Genomic DNA, 19186 nt, shown 5'->3' on the forward strand with positions numbered 1-19186 from the left:
GGAACACACTGGCCATGTAAAGGTATTGCTGGACTTCTCTTTCAAAGAGCTACATGCACATATAAATAGTTTGTGGTGTGAAATCCTGCTGACACATTCCCTTTTAAGGGAATTTTCCCACAATAGACATTTATGAACCATCCACAGAATAGGCAATCACTGGGACCCCCACAATTATTGGGCCCCCCTTGTTCCTCCTCACTGGAAAATCACAGTGAGGAGGATTTTGAATAGATCGACCGTGAAGCACGTGCGGTGATTTATGCAGTCTGTGTTTTATCCACGTTCAGGAAGTCATAGGGAAATCCACTTTAAGGCCGGGGTCACACGGATGTATATTCTCTCATCCGAGATATTCGGATTGATTATGCAAATCACACTCTGATCAGAGTGTGAGCATAGTGTGATCCGATTCTCTCCAACGAGGAGAAGATGGAGAAAAAAATGTCTCCATCTTCTCCATTGTGTCAGTCCATGGAAATCGGACTGCACTCAGATGTCATCCGAGTGCAGTCCAATGGTTTCCACGCACTCATTGACTTGTATGGCTGAGTGCGATCCAAATATTGGATCATGCAGCGATATTTTTTTTGCCCGGACCGGTTCTGTCCAAGGAAGATAATGTACATGTGCTCGGCCCCATAGCATAGCATTGGTCCGAGTGCAATCCGTTGTTTTGTCGGATTGCACACGGACTGATAATACGGTCATGTGTACTAGCCCTTGTTGTGGAAATGATGTGGACCTTTATGTGAGTGATGATCTGCAGCTTCAAAGTCTGTATGACAATGTTGAACACAGTCAACAGAAGGCTATGTCTTCAAGAACTAGCAAAGAAGTAAGCTGTTGACAGAACTTTCCTTAAATGTACAGTGGTGGCCAAAAGTATTGGCACCCCTGCAATTCTGTCAGATAATACTCAGTTTCTTCCTGAAAATGATTGCAATCACAAATTCTTTGGTATTATTATCTTCATTTAATTTGTCTTCAATGAAAAAACACAAAAAGAATTGTCCTAAAGCCAAATTGGATACAATTCCACACCAAACCTAAAAAAGGGGGTGGACAAAAGTATTGGCACTGTTTGAAAAATCATGTGATGCTTCTCTAATTCGTGTAATTAACAGCACCTGTAACTTACCTGTGGCACCTAACAGGTGTTGGCAATAACTAAATCACACTTGCAGCCAGTTAACATGGATTAAAGTTGACTCAACCTCTGTCCTGTGTCCTTGTGTGTACCACATTGAGCATGGAGAAAAGAAAGAAGACCAAACAACTGTCTGAGGACTTGAGAAATCAAATTGTGAGGAAGCATGAGCAATCTCAAGGCTACAAGTCCATCTCCAAAGACCTGAATGTTCCTGTGTCTTCCGTGCGCAGTGTCATCAAGAAGTTTAATGCCCATGGCACTGTGGCTAACCTCTCTAGATGTGGACGGAAAAGAAAAATTGACGAGAGATTTCAACGCAAGATTGTGCGGATGGTGGATAAAGAACCTCGACTAACATCCAAACAAGTTCAAGCTGCCCTGCAGTCCGAGGGTACAACAGTGTCAACCCGTGCTATCCGTTGGCGTCTGAATGAAAAGGGACTGTATGGTAGGATACCCAGGAAGACCCCACTTCTTACCCCGAGACATAAAAAAGCCAGGCTGGAGTTTGCCAAAACTTACCTGAGAAAGTCTAAAACGTTTTGGAAGAATGTTCTCTGGTCAGATGAGATAAAAGTAGAGCTTTTGGGGAAAAAGCATCAACCTAGAGTGTACAGGAAAAAAAAAGAGGCATTCAAAGAAAAGAACACGGTCCCTACAGTCAAACATGGCGGAGGTTCCCTGATGTTTTGGGGTTGCTTTGCTGCCTCTGGCACTGGACTGCTTGACCGTGTGCATGGCATTATGAAGTCTGAAGACTACCAACAAATTTTGCAGCATAATGTAGGACCCAGTGTGAGAAAGCTGGGTCTCCCTCAGAGGTCATGGGTCTTCCAGCAGGACAATGACCCAAAACACACTTCCAAAAGCACTATAAAATGGTTTGAGAGAAAGCACTGGAGACTTCTAAGGTGGCCAGCAATGAGTCCAGACCTGAATCCCATAGAACACCTGTGGAGAGATCTCAAAATGGCAGTTTGGAGAAGGCACCCTTCAAATATCAGGGACCTGGAGCAGTTTGCCAAAGAAGAATGGTCTATAATTCCAGCAGAGCATTGTAAGAAACTCATTGATGGTTACCGGAAGCGGTTATTCACAGTTATTTTGGCTAAAGGTTGTGCAACCAAGTATTAGGCTGAGGGTGCCAATACTTTTGTCCGGCCCATTTTTGGAGTTTTGTGTGAAATGATCAATGATTTGATTTTTGCTTCATTCCCTTTTGTGTTTTTTCCTTGCAAGCAAATTAAATGAAGATAATAATACCAAAGAATTTGTGATTGCAATCATTTTCAGGAAGAAACTGAGTATTATCTGACAGAATTGCAGGGGTGCCAATACTTTTGGCCACCACTGTATCATATGGCTATTGCCCTTAATTTCACAATGTGATAGTTGATTTTATGCAATTATTTTTATTGTTATATTTTTATAATAATTTCATTGACTGTCTGATGAGGCTCCTCCATGTCTAATTCACCACTCTGTAAATTTATTCTACGATCATTTCAGTTTTCATACAATACATTAAACTGTCCCATCCTGGCACAGATATCCGGATGCTCTTTCAATTAGTGAGATTTATGTGGCACTTTACCACAGTCACATTGCTTCTTCTGTCTCATGGTCCATTCCCAGGGTAGTGCAAGAGCTATCATTAGATGTATTAATATGAGATTGTTCCAAGCCCTACATTAACAAATGTTATCATTTAACACTATAATGCTACTCAAAGAATTTTCCTGTAGAGATATTTCCATTTTCTAGAATATTTGTAAAAAGTCTACAAATACATTATATTGAAAAACTATTCATACCCTGTGAATTTTTCCACATTTTTCACATCACACCCATAAACTTAAATGTATTATATTGGGCTTTTATGTGATACTAACACAAAGTAGCAAGTATTAGTGAAGGAAATGATACTTGGTTTTCTAATTATTTTAAGAATATAAATCTAAAAATTGTGACATGCATTTGTATTCAGCGCCCTGTAGCCTGATACCGCTAAATAAAATCCTGAGTGACCATTTGCCTCCAGAAGTCACATAATTAGTAAATGGAGTCCATCTGTGTGTAATTTAATCTCAGTATAACTGCAGCTGTTCTGTGAAGGCCTCAGAGGTTTGTTTGAGAACATTGGTGATCAAACAGCATCATGAAAACCAAGCAGCACACCAGACAGGTCAGGGATAAGGTTGTGAAAAAAAGTGTAAAGCAGGGTTAGGTTATAAAAAAAATAGCCCAAGCTCTGGATGTCTCATGGGGCACTGTTCAATATGTCATCCAAAAATAGAAGGAGTATGGCACACCTGTGAACCTACGAAGACATGGGTGTCCACCTAAACTGACATTCCAAGCAAGGAGAGCATTAATTATAAAAGCAGCCATGAGGCCTATGGTCACTCTGGAGGAGCTGCAGAGATCCACAGCTCAGGTGAGAAAATCTGTCCACAGGACAACTATTAGTCCTATACTCCACAAATCTGGCCTTTTTGGAAGAGTGGCAAGAAAAAAACGATTTTTGAATGCAAGCCATAAGAAGTCCCATTTGCAGTTTGCAAAAAGCCATGTAAGGGACACAGCGACCATGTGGAAGGAAGTGGTCTGGTCTGATGAAACCAAAGTAAAACTTTTTTTGATAAATGCAAAATGCTATGTGTGGCAGAAAACTAACACTGCACATCACCCTGAAAACGCCATCCCCACCGTCAAACATGGTGGTAACAGCATCATGCTGGGGGGATGATTTTCTTCAGCAGGGATAGGGAAGCTGGTCAGAGTTGATGGAAAGGTGGATGGAGCTGAATACAGGACGATCCTGGAAGAAAACCTATTAGAGACTGCAAAAGACTGGAGACTGTGGGGCAGGTTCACCCTCCATCAGGACAACGACCCCAAACATACTGCCAGAGCAACAATGGATGGGTTAGATCAAAGCATATTCATGTGTATGAATGGCCCAGTCACAGTCCAGACCTAAATCCCATTGAGAATCTGTGAGTCCATTGCTGTTCACAGACATCTCCATCCAATCTCACTGAGCGAGAGCGAGTGTGCAAAGAAGAATGGGCAAAAATTTCAGCCTCTAGATGAGGAAAGCTGGTAGAGACAGACCCCAAAGGACTGCAGCAGTAATTGCAGCAAAAGATGGTCCTACAAAGTATTGACTCAGGGGGGCTGAATACAAATGTACGTCACAATTTTCAGATTTATGTTTTTTAAATAATTAGAAAAAAACAGTATCATTTCCTTTACACTTCACAAATACTTGCTAATTTGTGTTGGTATATCACATAAAATCCTAATAAAATACAATTAAGTTTGTGACTGTAACATGAAAAAATGTGGGAAAAGTTCATGGGGTATGAATATTTTTTCAAGGCACTGTAAGTATACAGGTTCTAAGTGGAAATGAAAATGTGATTCAATGTAGAACATGCAAAATATGCTGACACCAGAAAAATGCACAAAAACAAAAATATAAAAGGAGCCACAGACGGAAATCATGCAGCAACTTACCTATTGGTCAAATAATAATAGTAATACTAATAAAATAATAATAATAACCTACAAGTAAATGACTAGAATTGTCCTCTTCTAGTTGTTACAATTCTCTGCAGCCTTTTATTAACTATATATCCCAGGAAAGCTGTGTGGCAGCCATGATCATCATCAGATGGCCTGTTTGAAGGTCCTGGGGCCTGATATGAGGTCATGTAAAAAAATCATGGCGTGCTATAATATGCAATGACTTCTTCTGTATCTAGGATAAACGTATTTTTATATCAGTGTAACTATAGATGAAGTTGCCATAAAATAACATGATGCAAAGGAGAAACCTTTGAACTCCCTTAGGCACCAGGACCCCCACCAACTATGCCCCCTATATCTGACTTCTAAATGATGAGTCTGCCTCATTATACAGGATTCTGAAGCTTTATCTTTGCATATTTATTCAGTCAGGAATCTGGGAAAGCTGGGTGACAGACTGCAGAGGCTTTCATTCCAGTGCTGCAGTCCCCTGGCATTGCATATCGAAAGACAACTCAGATTACCATAGCCGAGAATAAAAGTGATGAAGTCATTGCCAAAAAAAAAAAAAAAAAGAGGCATTGCATCTTCCAGCACATGCAGGGTTAATTTTTCTGTGCGGCCATCTGTAAACCGCATCTACCGCAAAGTCACCTCTGCCGGTGCCCTTCCTAGTCTTGTCGTGTAGGCCTTCACAGGAGACATGGGAAGGAGATGGGAACCTTGAGTTTGCACCAAAAAATGGGAAATCACCGGGGAAAATATACCAGTACGTCCTTGGGCTGTCCTGTCTTTCAAAGAGTTAATATTCTGTTCCAATGCATGTCAAGATGAGTGACAACCAACATGACTGCTGACAACATGCCTTCCTCGACATCAGCTACGATTTAGGAGGTTTGTAATAATGTAGCACATACATTACATTACATTACATAGATTCATAGTAGGACACATGTTCAGTACATGGGACACTTCCGGGACCTTATCAATTATTTTTGAGGCCTACTTTGTAAGTCAAACCAATTCTTTTTTAAAAAAAAACAAAAAAAACAAACAAACAGGAACATACTAATTATATAGGTCACATAGATTTTAATTATTATAAAACATACTGATAATAAATAGTAGTAATAGTAATAATGATAAAATAGTTTCTATGTAGATCTCCACTCGGGGTGAAACTACAAATCCCAATGCATCCACTTTTAGAGCTATTAAAGGGATCTACACATTGAGGCACAGATACATGGTCAAAATTATTCAAAAATAACAATCTATCCATTTATAGATACAAAAAATATGGAGAAAAAAATGTAACAAAGAGACGATTGTATGACAGATGAATAATAGTAAATAGGACATAAATGCATTACCTCCCGTTTCACGCACTCTGCAGCTCAGAGGATGCTCTGCAGGGACCGAGCTGGGAGTTTCCCACAATGCCCTGCTCCCTGCTGCAGGGAAGAGTGGGGGTAGAGAGGAGCTGGGACCAATCAGGATCAGTTACAGAGGGCATTTGGACTGTACCAATGCATTTTAGTGAAGGGGGGGACTCATTGCTTCTTTGTCTAAAATTAAAAAAAGAATATGCAAGTTAAGTGTTTGGTTTTACATATAGCACCCGGTTGATTAAAGCCATATTTCACGGCAGGCGAGGATGTTAACTGAAGGGTTAATTTGTCCTATTTTTGTGCACAGAATGGATGTGACCTTGTCGGATTGAAAGAGAAAGGAAAGCATGACTCAGGATTAGTGACATCGTTCTACGTCACGGTGGCCATGGTAACGGTTGCTAAGCAATGGAACTTTCCAGGCCTATGGTGTCAGCAGCATCTCTGATGTGTGGTTGCGTCAGTGTTAAATGCATGTGACGAGAGAGACGTATGCACCAGTCACAACCCTGAAAACTAAAGGATATGTGTGAGAATTAGGAGAACTAATGGGAAAAGTTCTCTCAGAGATTCAGATTGTGTCCCACCAGCCCCATCATGATGGCCGTCAGATGGACACTCGTCTGCGCTCCCCGTTCCACAAAATTCCTATTTACACACCTCGATATTGAAATTGCAACACCATGAAGTGAAAGTCGTGGAATGATGAAAATCACAGGATGGACAGACATGTTACTGATATGTAAAAATGGGAAAATGGAAACTACATTTTCAAAAGTTCTCGATTTATTCAATATTGAGTATGAGCGACATGTGCAGAAATCGCCGCACCAATAGCCTTGGCTGCTATCAGAATGTTCTGGCTTACTGAAGGTAAATCATCAAGATCCACTCCTGGCAGCTTCTTTTGTAATTGCTGACCAATGACGTCCCAGAAGTATTGGAAGGGAGACAAGTCTGGAGACGCTGTAGGCCATGGTAGCACGTTTAGGCCATGCAGGATGCTCACAGTAGCACCAACAACATACGGTCTGGTGTTGTGTTGAAAAGTGGGACATTTTGGAGAAATGGCCGTATCACTGGTTCCACGACCAAATCAATGTAATACTGAGCTGTTAGTGCACCTGTAATGAAAACTAGAGGGGTCCAGCTACAGAATATTATACAGCCCAATACCATACTCCCGGGAGTAGGACCGGTCTGGTGTTCTTTCATGAAGGCCTTTTCATGGAGTTGCCCACGTAGCCTCCAGATGAAGAGGTGGTGGTTTCATGCGTTACACCATTCCTGCCAATGCTTTGCATTGAGTATGGTGATCTGTGGCTAGTGTGCAGCTGCTTAACCATGGTGCGACGATACAGCGTAAAAACTTAATTAGCCAGACGATTAGATTTGTTAATCCAAGAGAAATACACTATTGTGTTTTATTAGAGATTGGTGGCTGTGTTTTATTAATGTTCTTCTTGCTCCTCACTTTATGTACACTAATTTTACTTGTAAAGTGTCCAGCATTCCACTAATCTCATTAGTATCTCAGGAGCCTCTCACCATTGTTGAAAAATCGTCTAGGCCCATTGTGTAAGTGTTGAAAAAAGATCCAGCTGAGCCTTCACCACAGGGAATCTCACATGTAGACCCAGGTGATGAGGTAACCTAGGAAAGATACCTCCACTATTGCACACTTAGCTTTGGGGGGGGGGGTGAGAGCAGTTCTGCCATTCAGGTGGCTGAGCCCAGAGAAGCAGACGGGATATGTGTTTTTGTAGCAGTCAGTCTTGGGACAGAGAGTCAAAGAGCATTAGAAAGACTTTACAAGGAGAATGAGAGACATCATTCAGGACAGCAGATGGATTGTATGGCATTACCCAAAGAGACACAGATTTGTATTCTAAATAATTCTAGCCTAAGGGTACCATCCCTGACTGGAAAGATACAGATCTGCTCCATTTAACCATCAGAGAGACCATGGATACATTTTGGGGAGACCAGGAGAGGATGAAGAAGTCACCTGGCCCCATGGATATGTTGTTTGGGGTTGCCAGGAGGGAACCACCGGTCACCTGCAACCCACGGAAACTCTAGGAGAGGCCAGGTTAGAACCCTCGGGTCTCCTCGCCTTGTACCTCGATGGACTGCTAGCTTCAGCTTCCCGCTACCTTCTCTCTGTGGGGGCCCGCCAGAAGTGGGGGGCCATTGGTTGAGGTAGTCGGCCCTGGAAGGCTCCAAAGTCGCAGCTGTTCTATCCCAGGTGGGCAGAGAAGGAAGGGAGAGACTGTGTAATGTTGTACCATATTGGGTATTTGCTGGGACTGTTCTGTGTGTTTATTGTCCACTTTGTGGTTCAATAAAGTATTGCCACACTGTTTTACCCTCACCCTGTGTGGTCTGAGTAGTGTTATGCCCACTTAAGACCCCGAGTCTTCACGCATGGAAAACCATTTACTAAAGCTCCTGAGAAAACATCGTTCTTGTGTTAATGTCACTTCTAACCGAGGATAGGCGATTTCTAAATTATAGTAGTCAGTGTCCCAGTCAGATGGCAACTTGCTCACCTTATGTCACGCTGTCTCTGTGTACTGGAGGTAGGGGGCCTAAGCTGACCCTAAGCTGGGGCCCTGACTAATCCCTCTACCTGGAGGTACTGTTAAAGGTACAGAGGTTCAGGCCGCCAGCGTAACCCCTACCTCCTGAGGATCCCCGCACCTAAGTAATCTAGTCCTGAGAAGGACCCCTGATCACAACAAAAGGGGACAGGTAATAATATGCCCACACTCAGTACTTAGACGAACGAGACAGTACAAGGTTAAAACCAAAACCACCTTGCATACAAAAACTACACAACTACAACAGAGGGAACACCAACGGGAAAGGAGATAAATGATAAAGCGAGGAAGGGAAAAAACACTCCAAATACACTTAGCTCTGAAACTCCAAATACCACGATCCGCTCTGTTAGTCTGCATGAAATGCTTTCACCGACACTTCCCTAATAGACCGGCAGGCATTTGAAGGAGTCCCACTACAGCAACATTGATTGCAGCTGGGCGAGGCTGGACCTTGTCTAGCACAGAGAGAGAGAGAGTTAACTCCCTCACTGCCGAAAAACACAAAGCACCAAAAACTCAGCTGCGAGAAGTCAGGCTGTGTAATCGTGACGATCTTCATGGCGACACACCCGTGACAGTACCCCCCCTTCTACGAGGGGCCTCCGGACCCTCAGGGCCAGGTTTATCCGGGTGAGTCGTGTGGAAGGCCCGAACTAATCGGTCTGCGTTAATATCCGACGCAGGAACCCACATTCTCTCCTCAGGACCATACCCCTTCCAATGAACCAGGTACTGAAGGGACCGGCGATTAAAGCGTGAATCGATGACCCTCGATACCTGGAACTCCAAGTTACCATTGACCACCACTGGAGGGGGAGGTAAAGGTGACGGTACCACCGGCGCCACATACCTCTTAAGCAATGATCTGTGGAACACGTTGTGAATTTTAAACGTAGGGGGGAGGTCAAGACGGAATGCCACCGGATTAATTATAGAACTGATCCTGTACGGCCCGATGAACCTGGGACCCAGTTTCCAGGAGGGAACCTTAAGTTTTATATTCCTGGTAGACAACCATACCCGATCGTTCACACTTAGGTCCGGACCAGACACTCTCCTCCTATCAGCCATACGTTTGTATCGGTTCCCCATAGTATTCAGATTCTTCAGCACCCCTCTCCATACTGAAGCGAGTGATGAGGAAAATCGTTCCTCCTCAGGAACCCCCGAAGAGCCCCCCCTACTGAAAGTACAAAACTGGGGGTGAAAACCATATGCCCCAAAAAACGGCGACTTACCAGTGGACTCGCTCCGCCTATTATTAAGAGCAAACTCTGCCAGAGGTAAGAAAGAAGCCCAGTCCTCCTGGTTCTCTGACACAAAACACCAGAGATATGTCTCCAAGCTCTGGTTCATACGTTCTGTCTGACCATTGGTCTGAGGATGAAAAGCCGATGAGAACGATAAATGCATCCCCCGCCGTGTACAAAACGCCTTCCAGAATTTGGACACAAACTGAGACCCCCGATCTGACACCACCTCGGAGGGTACCCCGTGAAGCCTCACAATCTCCCCAATGAACACCTGCGCAAGAGTTTTAGCATTAGGAAGAGCAGGAAGAGCGATAAAATGTGCCATCTTGCTGAACCTGTCCTCTACAACGAGTATGACCGTTTTACCCGAAGACGGAGGGAGATCCGTAATAAAGTCCATAGACAGATGAGTCCAAGGACGCTCCGGGATCTTCAAAGGTAAGAGGGCCCCAGACGGACGGGTATGTGAGGTCTTAGAGCGCGCACAAACCCCACAGAACGCGACAAAAGTTACCACCTCCTTATGTAAGTTAGGCCACCAAAACCGACACGAGAGGAGATCCACAGTTGCTTTACTCCCCGGGTGTCCTGCAAAAACTGAGTTATGGTGTGCCTCGATCACCTTTTGTCGCAACTGATCTGGAACAAACAGTCTCCCCGGAGGTCCAACAGGGGCGTCCCCCTGAGCCTCCAATACCTCCTCCTCAAGCTCAGAGCATACTGCCGAAACCACCACCCCCTCCTGAAGGATAGGAATCGGGTTGTCCGTATTCCCGGCCCCAGGGAAACTACGAGATAAGGCATCCGCCTTTACATTTTTTGACCTAGGACGATATGTAACGACAAAATTAAACCTGGTAAAAAACAATGACCACCTAGCTTGTCTGGGATTCAGACGTTTCGCGGACTCCAGATATAACAGGTTCTTGTGATCGGTGATGACGGTGACCGGATGGACTGCCCCCTCTAAAAAATGGCGCCACTCCTCAAAAGCTAACTTAATGGCCAAGAGTTCCCTATTGCCGACATCGTAATTCCTCTCAGCGGACGAAAATTTTTTAGAGAAAAAGGCGCACGGATGCCACTTACCAGGGGACGAACCTTGTGACAATACTGCTCCCACCCCTACCTCGGAAGCGTCTACCTCTACAATGAATGGCTGTGACGCATCAGGTTGAATGAGTATGGGTGCCGAGGCAAAACATTTTTTCAAGGAGGAGAATGCTTGACAAGCCTTGTCAGACCACCTAGAAAAATCCTTCCCCTTTTTAGTCATGTCTGTGAGAGGCTTAACCATGGACGAGAAATTACGAATGAACTTCCGGTAATAATTAGCAAACCCCAGGAAACGTTGTAGTGCCTTAAGATTCTCTGGCCGATCCCACTCAAGAACTGCCCGCACTTTCCCAGGGTCCATACGAAAACCGGACGCTGAAACCAGGAAGCCTAAAAACTGGAGTTCCTGTACGGCGTACACACACTTTTCCCATTTGGCATACAGTTTATTATCCCGCAAGATCTGTAACACCTGCCTAACGTGCTACTGATGAGACACCAGATCCGGCGAGTAAATTAAGATATCATCCAGATATATGACAACAAACTGTCCCACCAGGCAGCGAAAAATGTCATTAACAAAGTGTTGGAACACCGCCGGGGCATTAGTCAGACCGAATGGCATGACAAGGTTCTCATAATGCCCCTCCGGAGTGTTAAACGCCATCTTCCACTCATCCCCCTCCTTCATCCTAATCAGATTGTACGCCCCCCTGAGATCCAACTTAGAGAACCATTTGGCGCCCACGATCTGATTAAAGAGATCGGGAATAAGTGGGAGCGGATACGGATCTCGGACCGTAATCCGATTAAGTTCATGGAAATCCAGGCAAGGGCGTAGGCCTCCATCTTTCTTCTTAACAAAGAAGAACCCCGCGGCCACCGGTGAAGATGAAGGTCTAATATGCCCCTTAGCCAGACTTTCTGAAATATAATCCTTCATGGCCTGCCTCTCAGGACCAGAAAGGTTATACAACCTAGCTTTAGGTAACTTGGCCTCAGGGAGCAGTTTTACAGAACAGTCATACTCGTGATGAGGAGGTAGTTCCTGACACCCTTTCTCCGAGAATACATCCTCAAAGTCCGCCAGAAATGGAGGTAAGACCCTAGGAGTAACCGCACCGATGACCGTATTCATGCAGTTTTTATTACAGAATTTACTCCATTGGCTTATCTCTCTGGATTGCCAATTAATAACCGGGTTATGCTTAGTTAACCAAGGAAGGCCCAACACTATAGGAGTGGGAAGACCCTCCAACACGTAGCAAGACAACAGTTCTTTATGTATCGCCCCCACTTGAAGTTTTACGTTATGCACAGCTTGCAAAAAACTTCCCTGACCGAGAGGCCTGGCATCGATCGAGAATATGGGGATGGGTTTAGCCAACTCACTCAATCGCATACCTTGAACCCGGGCAAACCGAGCGTCCACCAGATTAGCCCCGGCCCCACTATCCAGAAGAACAGATATCCTCTCAGTTCTCGTACCCACCACCACCTCCGCCGGAACGAGAAACTGAGACGAACCTAGGGACGAAATACCTACTCCCAGATTGCCGTCCACCACACAACCTGGGATCAACAGTTTTCCGACGACTCTTCACACTGCAAGGAACAGGATGGACACCCCCCAATAAAATGTCCCTTTCTCCCGCAGAAGAAACACCTTCCTGTCTTATGGCGCACCACCGGTCCCCTCCCCCGAAATGATGTCCCTCCTAATTGCATAGGCTCCTCTGGACTGACCATGGGAACCACCATATGAGGGGACCTTGTAGGAGGTGGAGTCATCACAGGGGGTGGAGTTATCCCGCACCTCTCCCGAAGCCGTCTGTCAATGCGAATAGCAAGGGCCATAGCGGCTTCCAGTGACGCGGGAGAGTCATACTGTGCCAACACATCCTGTAATTTGTCGGATAAACCTTGACAAAACTGGCTCCTAAGAGCCGGGTCATTCCACTGGGTGTCAGTGGCCCACCTACGGAACTCTGAACAGAATTCCTCCGCCGGACGATCTCCCTGCTGGATCCTACGTAACTTAGATTCAGCAAGGGAGATCCGATCCGGGTCATCATATACAAGACCCAGAGCAGCAAAAAACCTATCCACTGACTGGAGAGCCGGGGAGCCCGGGGGAAGAGAGAACGCCCAAGATTGTGGGTCCCCTTGTAGGAGCGAGATGACAATTCCCACCCTTTGTTCTTCACTCCCCGATGACCGAGGCCGCAGCCGAAAGTACAACTTGCATGCCTCCCGGAAAACAAAAAACTTGTCCCGCCCCCCAGTGAACCTGTCAGGGAGAGCTACTTTAGGTTCTGGTCCGGCTTGCTCCTGAGGATACAAAACCTTGGACCTAACGTCCGCCAGCTCCATGGACAAACTCTGCAACTGCCGAGCTAGACCGGCTACTGGATCCATGGTAGCTGGAGAAAATCTAAGTGGTCGGTGAAAATGTCACGCTGTCTCTGTGTACTGGAGGTAGGGGGCCTAAGCTGACCCTAAGCTGGGGCCCTGACTAATCCCTCTACCTGGAGGTACTGTTAAAGGTACAGAGGTCCAGGCCGCCAGCGTAACCCCTACCTCCTGAGGATCCCTGCACCTAAGTAATCTAGTCCTGAGAAGGACCCCTGATCACAACAAAAGGGGACAGGTAATAATATGCCCACACTCAGTACTTAGACGAACGAGACAGTACAAGGGTAAAACCAAAACCACCTTGCATACAAAAACTACACAACTACAACAGAGGGAACACCAACAGGAAAGGAGATAAATGATAAAGCAAGGAAGGGAAAAAACACTCCAAATACACTTAGCTCTGAAACTCCAAATACCACGATCCGCTCTGTTAGTCTGCATGAAATGCTTTCACCGACACTTCCCCAACAGACCGGCAGGCATTTGAAGGAGTCCCACTACAGCAACATTGATTGCAGCTGGGCGAGGCTGGACCTTGTCTAGCACAGAGAGAGAGAGAGTTAACTCCCTCACTGCCGAAAAACACAAAGCACCAAAAACTCAGCTGCGAGAAGTCAGGCTGTGTAATCGTGACGATCTTCGTGGCGACACACCCGTGACACCTTATTAGGTTTTGCGATAACCCCAACAACCAATATGTGTTTGTAGAATAGTTAGTAGGTTGTGGTTCAGCCACCCACAGTTGGGTCTAAGGTACTATCAAACAAGGCCCTCAATACTATCAGATCATGGCAGAAAAATGCCTGCGACGCACAAGCCCTCATTAGCATTACAAATGGACAATATCATAGGAGTCAGCAGCTCATCAAATAAGGCTATGTTCACATGTCCAGTAGTGATCAGTTAAAACAGATCCAGCAGCAATCTGTTTGCAAAAAAAGTTGTGCTGACATAACTTTTTAGTCCGTTTTTAAATAACTGATCTCTGCTGGATCCGCTTTTAACATTGAAGTCTATAGAAAATTGATCCGTTAATTAGCCATCCATTTTTCTTTAATTTGTAACTGATCCGTTTTTTGCTTACTGGATCCAGGACTTGTTTCCATTGCTTCACAGTCCAGTGGCTTCATATGCTTTACATCAGAGGTCCCCAACCGCCGGTCCGCGGACCAGGACCGGGCCGTTGGGGTTTTTCAGACGGTCCGCGGGGAGAGGGGGCCCCTCCAGCCTCCAGCAGGGCCGCCATCAGGGCATGACTGCCCTGACTCCAGTATGGGGCCCGGCCGGTAGGAGCCCCCTCGGAGCCCCCCTCTTGTGCGTCTCTCTCCTCATGGGGCCCCCGGCCGCATGCTAAGCGCCGGGTCCGGGACATCTTAGCGCTGCGCTGCTGCGGCAGCACCTTCATGATTCCCCTGACTTCCGGTCATGTGACGGCGCCATCACATGGCCGGAAGTCAGGAGAACCTGGTGTCAGCGATTTGGACGAGCGCCAGGATTCTGCAGGGATCGCATGGGGGTAAGTATAACAAGTTTTATTTTTTTTTAAATACAATTAACTAGGAGTGGGGGGAATGGGAGATGCACATGGGGGGAGGGGAGAGATGAGAGATGCACATGGGGGAGGGGAGAGATGAGAGATCCACATGGGGGGGAGGGGAGAGATGAGAGATGCACATGGGGGAGGGGAGAGATGAGAGATCCACATGGGGGGGAGGGGAGAGATGAGAGATGCACATGGGGGAGGGGAGAGATGAGAGATCCACATGGGGGGGAGGGGAGAGATGAGAGATGCACATGGGGGGAGGGGAGAGATGAGAGATGCACATGGGGGGAGGGGAGAGATGCACATGGGGGAGGGGAGAGATGAGAGATGCACATGGGAGGGAGGGGAGAGATGAGAGATGCACGGCGGGGTGAGAGATGCACGGGGGGGGATGAGAGATGCACGGAGGGGGATGAGAGATGCACGGAGGGGGATGAGAGATGCACGGAGGGGGATGAGAGATGCACGGAGGGGGATGAGAGATGCACGGGGGTGAGCTGCACATGGGGGGGTGAGAGATGCACATGGGGGGGTTATGTTTACATAACTTTGTTGCCTTATGAAGGGCGGGGGGGGGCCCCAAAAATTTCTTGCACAGGGGCCCACTACAGTCTGTGTCCGCCCCTGGGATGAAGTAAATGCAGCTGAACAGCAGCTGTCAGGACAGCTGCCCTGTCCTGCTGCAGGGCGTGATGGGGCCTCAGTGATGCGGCTCCTGGCACAGCACATTATGTGGGGCTCCTGGCATAGCTCCTGGCGGGGACCTGGTCTACACTATATGATAAGTATGCACTAAACTCCAAATCCCTCCATTACCCCGCCCCCATATGACCAAAGCCCCACCCACCCCACCCCCTCCTTGCTGGGCCATGGAAAAATGATCTTGCTTCAAGCCGGTCCCTGGTGCAAAAAAGGTTGGGGACCACTGCTTTACATCATTCCTGACATTGAGCATGGTGATCGGTGGCTTGTGTGTAGTTGCTCAACCATGGAAAACCATTTAAAGGGGTATTCTCAAGTTAGTAGATTGCATTGATCAGTTAGCATGAAAATAAGTAAGTTTGTATGTAGAATCCCTACGATGTAGCGGGCTGCCTGTTCCTAGCGAAGAGACCCGCCTTAGTGCTCGGCTAGTCTGAATGAAGACCTATAACATAAAGGGAGGGGTCCCTAAAAGAACTAAGGACTGGGACAAAAATGGGACACCTCCTAAATAGTGTTGAGCGAACATGCTCGACACTGCTCGGTACTCGCCCGAGCATCACGCTACTCGGGATGTTCGGCGAGCACTGAGCATTTTCGGGTTACTCGGGCGGGAGCTCGGGTCTCCGCCCTGCATGTTTGGCGCTCTTTACAGAGCCAATGAACATGCAGGGATTGCCAGCCAGTCACTGTAATGCTGCAGCCATGTTGGTTGTGGGCATTACAATGATTGGCTGGCCGCACAGCGTCACCTCGAGTATTTAAAACCGGGCGCCGCCATCTTGGACAGTCGCTCCGGATTAGACAGTGTAGGGACAGTGCTGCTGATTTAGGGAGAGATATAAACTGCGAAATAGTTAGTGTAGGGTCTGTAAAGGCTGCCAGAACAAACAAACAGTCCTTTTCAGGACTAATATCCATCCCAGATACCAGGCAGGCAGGCTGTATAGGAGACACAGTGGTTATACCAGCAAACGCTGCATTACAGTCCTGTGTGCTCCTGTTGCTGAAATTGCTGGACTTAGCACCAGGTGTCGGGGGCCAGGAAAAATCCTTTTTTTTCATCTAAATCCTCCTTTTTTTTCCTCCTTCACACTGTACAAATACCCGTCTTATTAACCTTTTGGTGTGTCCCCCCCCCCCCCAAAAAAAAAAGCGTGTCTCTGATTTTTCAGACACAAATATAACTGTTGAAAATAGTCTGGAGTAGGCTAGAGAAACAGAAGTGTTGTTTTGCACTTCCACGGTTCAAACCTCTGTATTATCCATTTTGGGCCATTTGTATCTAAAAAAAACCAACAGTTTGAGTGTGTCGCTCACTGTTCAGCCGCAAATATCTCTATTTAAAAAAGTGTAGTATACCCCAGTAAACAATAACTGTGGTTTTGCCATCCCACGGTAAAAAATCTCTATTATTCAGCTTTTGGTATATTTTCCGTAAAGAAAAACAGTAGTGTCTCCTGACTGTTGTGACACAAAAATATATCTGTTGAAAATAGTCTTGTGTAGGCCCGACATCCCAGTGTGGTTTCGCAGTTCCACGGGTCAAATCGCTGTACTATCCAGTTTTGGGCCTTTGGTATCTAAAAAAAAAAGCAGTTTGAGTGTGTCGCTCACTGTTCAGCTGCAAATATCTCTATTTAAAAAAGTGTGGTATACCCCAGTAAACAATAACTGTGGTTTTGCCATCCCACGGTAAAAAATCTCTATTATTCAGCTTTTGGTAGTTTTTTCCTTAAAGAAAAACAGTAGTGTCTCCTGACTGTTGTGACACAAAAATATATCTGTTGAAAATAGTCTTGTGTAGGCCCAACATCCCAGTGTGGTTTCACAGTTCCACGGGTCAAATCGCTGTACTATCCAGTTTTGGTCCTTTGGTATCTAAAAAAACAGCAGTTTGAGTGTGTCGCTCACTGTTCAGCCGCAAATATCTCTATTTAAAAAAGTGTGGTATACCCCAGTAAACAATAACTGTGGTTTTGCCATCCCACGGTAAAAAATCTCTATTATTCAGCTTTTGGTAGTTTTTTCCGTAAAGAAAAACAGTAGTGTCTCCTGACTATTGTGACACAAAAATATATCTGTTGAAAATAGTCTTGTGTAGGCCCGACATCCCAGTGTGGTTTCGCAGTTCCACGGGTCAAATCGCTGTACTATCCAGTTTTGGGCCTTTGGTATCTAAAAAAAAAAGCAGTTTGAGTGTGTCGCTCACTGTTCAGCCGCAAATATCTCTATTTAAAAAAGTGTGGTATACCCCAGTAAACAATAACTGTGGTTTTGCCATCCCACGGTAAAAAATCTCTATTATTCAGCTTTTGGTAGTTTTTTCCGTAAAGAAAAACAGTAGTGTCTCCTGACTGTTGTGACACAAAAATATATCTGTTGAAAATAGTCTTGTGTAGGCCCGACATCCCAGTGTGGTTTCGCAGTTCCACGGGTCAAATCGCTGTACTATCCAGTTTTGGGCCTTTGGTATCTAAAAAAAAAGCAGTTTGAGTGTGTCGCTCACTGTTCAGCCGCAAATATCTCTATTTAAAAAAGTGTGGTATACCCCAGTAAACAATAACTGTGGTTTTGCCATCCCACGGTAAAAAATCTCTATTATTCAGCTTTTGGTAGTTTTTTCCGTAAAGAAAAACAGTAGTGTCTCCTGACTGTTGTGACACAAAAATATATCTGTTGAAAATAGTCTTGTGTAGGCCCGACATCCCAGTGTGGTTTCGCTGTTCCACGGGTCAAATCGCTGTACTATCCAGTTTTGGGCCTTTGGTATCTAAAAAAAAAAGCAGTTTGAGTGTGTCGCTTCCTGTTCAGCCGCACATATCTCTATTTAAAAAAGTGTGGTATACCCCAGTAAACAATAACTGTGGTTTTGCCATCCCACGGTAAAAAATCTCTATTATTCAGCTTTTGGTAGTTTTTTCCGTAAAGAAAAACAGTAGTGTCTCCTGACTGTTGTGACACAAAAATATATCTGTTGAAAATAGTCTTGTGTAGGCCCGACATCCCAGTGTGGTTTCGCAGTTCCACGGGTCAAATCGCTGTACTATCCAGTTTTGGGCCTTTGGTATCTAAAAAAAAGCAGTTTGAGTGTGTCGCTCACTGTTCAGCCGCAAATATCTCTATTTAAAAAAGTGTGGTATACCCCAGTAAACAATAACTGTGGTTTTGCCATCCCACGGTAAACAATCTCTATTATTCAGCTTTTGGTATTTTTTTCCGTAAAGAAAAACAGTAGTGTCTCCTGACTGTTGTGACACAAAAATATATCTGTTGAAAATAGTCTTGTGTAGGCCCGACATCCCAGTGTGGTTTCGCAGATCCACGGGTCAAATCGCTGTACTATCCAGTTTTGGGCCTTTGGTATCTAAAAAAAAAGCAGTTTGAGTGTGTCGCTCACTATTCAGCCGCAAATATCTCTAAAAAAGTGTGGTATACCCCAGTAAACAATAACTGTGGTTTTCCTCTTCCACGGTTCTAATCTACTCTATATTACCCTTTTTCCATTGATAGTGCAAGTGTAAGCTATT

At 45.4% G+C, this 19186-nt stretch overlaps 1 long non-coding RNA gene across 1 annotated transcript in view; it reads right to left on the bottom strand.

Moving 5' to 3' along the window:
* Positions 1-1671: 1671 nt before the first annotated feature.
* The window catches only part of LOC141174051 (uncharacterized), a 31020-nt gene continuing 13505 nt past the window's right edge, over positions 1672-19186 (bottom strand). The window contains exons 2-3 of the long non-coding RNA XR_012252760.1: positions 6061-6255; positions 1672-1757 (exon numbers count right to left, since the gene is read on the bottom strand). This is a non-coding gene — a long non-coding RNA (uncharacterized lncRNA). The remainder of the gene's footprint in view (positions 1758-6060; positions 6256-19186) is intronic.

The sequence above is a fragment of the Phyllobates terribilis genome, unplaced genomic scaffold (genome assembly GCF_046119375.1).
Source record: "Phyllobates terribilis strain yellow unplaced genomic scaffold, ASM4611937v1 Scaffold_13__5_contigs__length_258822181, whole genome shotgun sequence".
NCBI classification, from domain to species: domain Eukaryota; kingdom Metazoa; phylum Chordata; class Amphibia; order Anura; family Dendrobatidae; genus Phyllobates; species Phyllobates terribilis.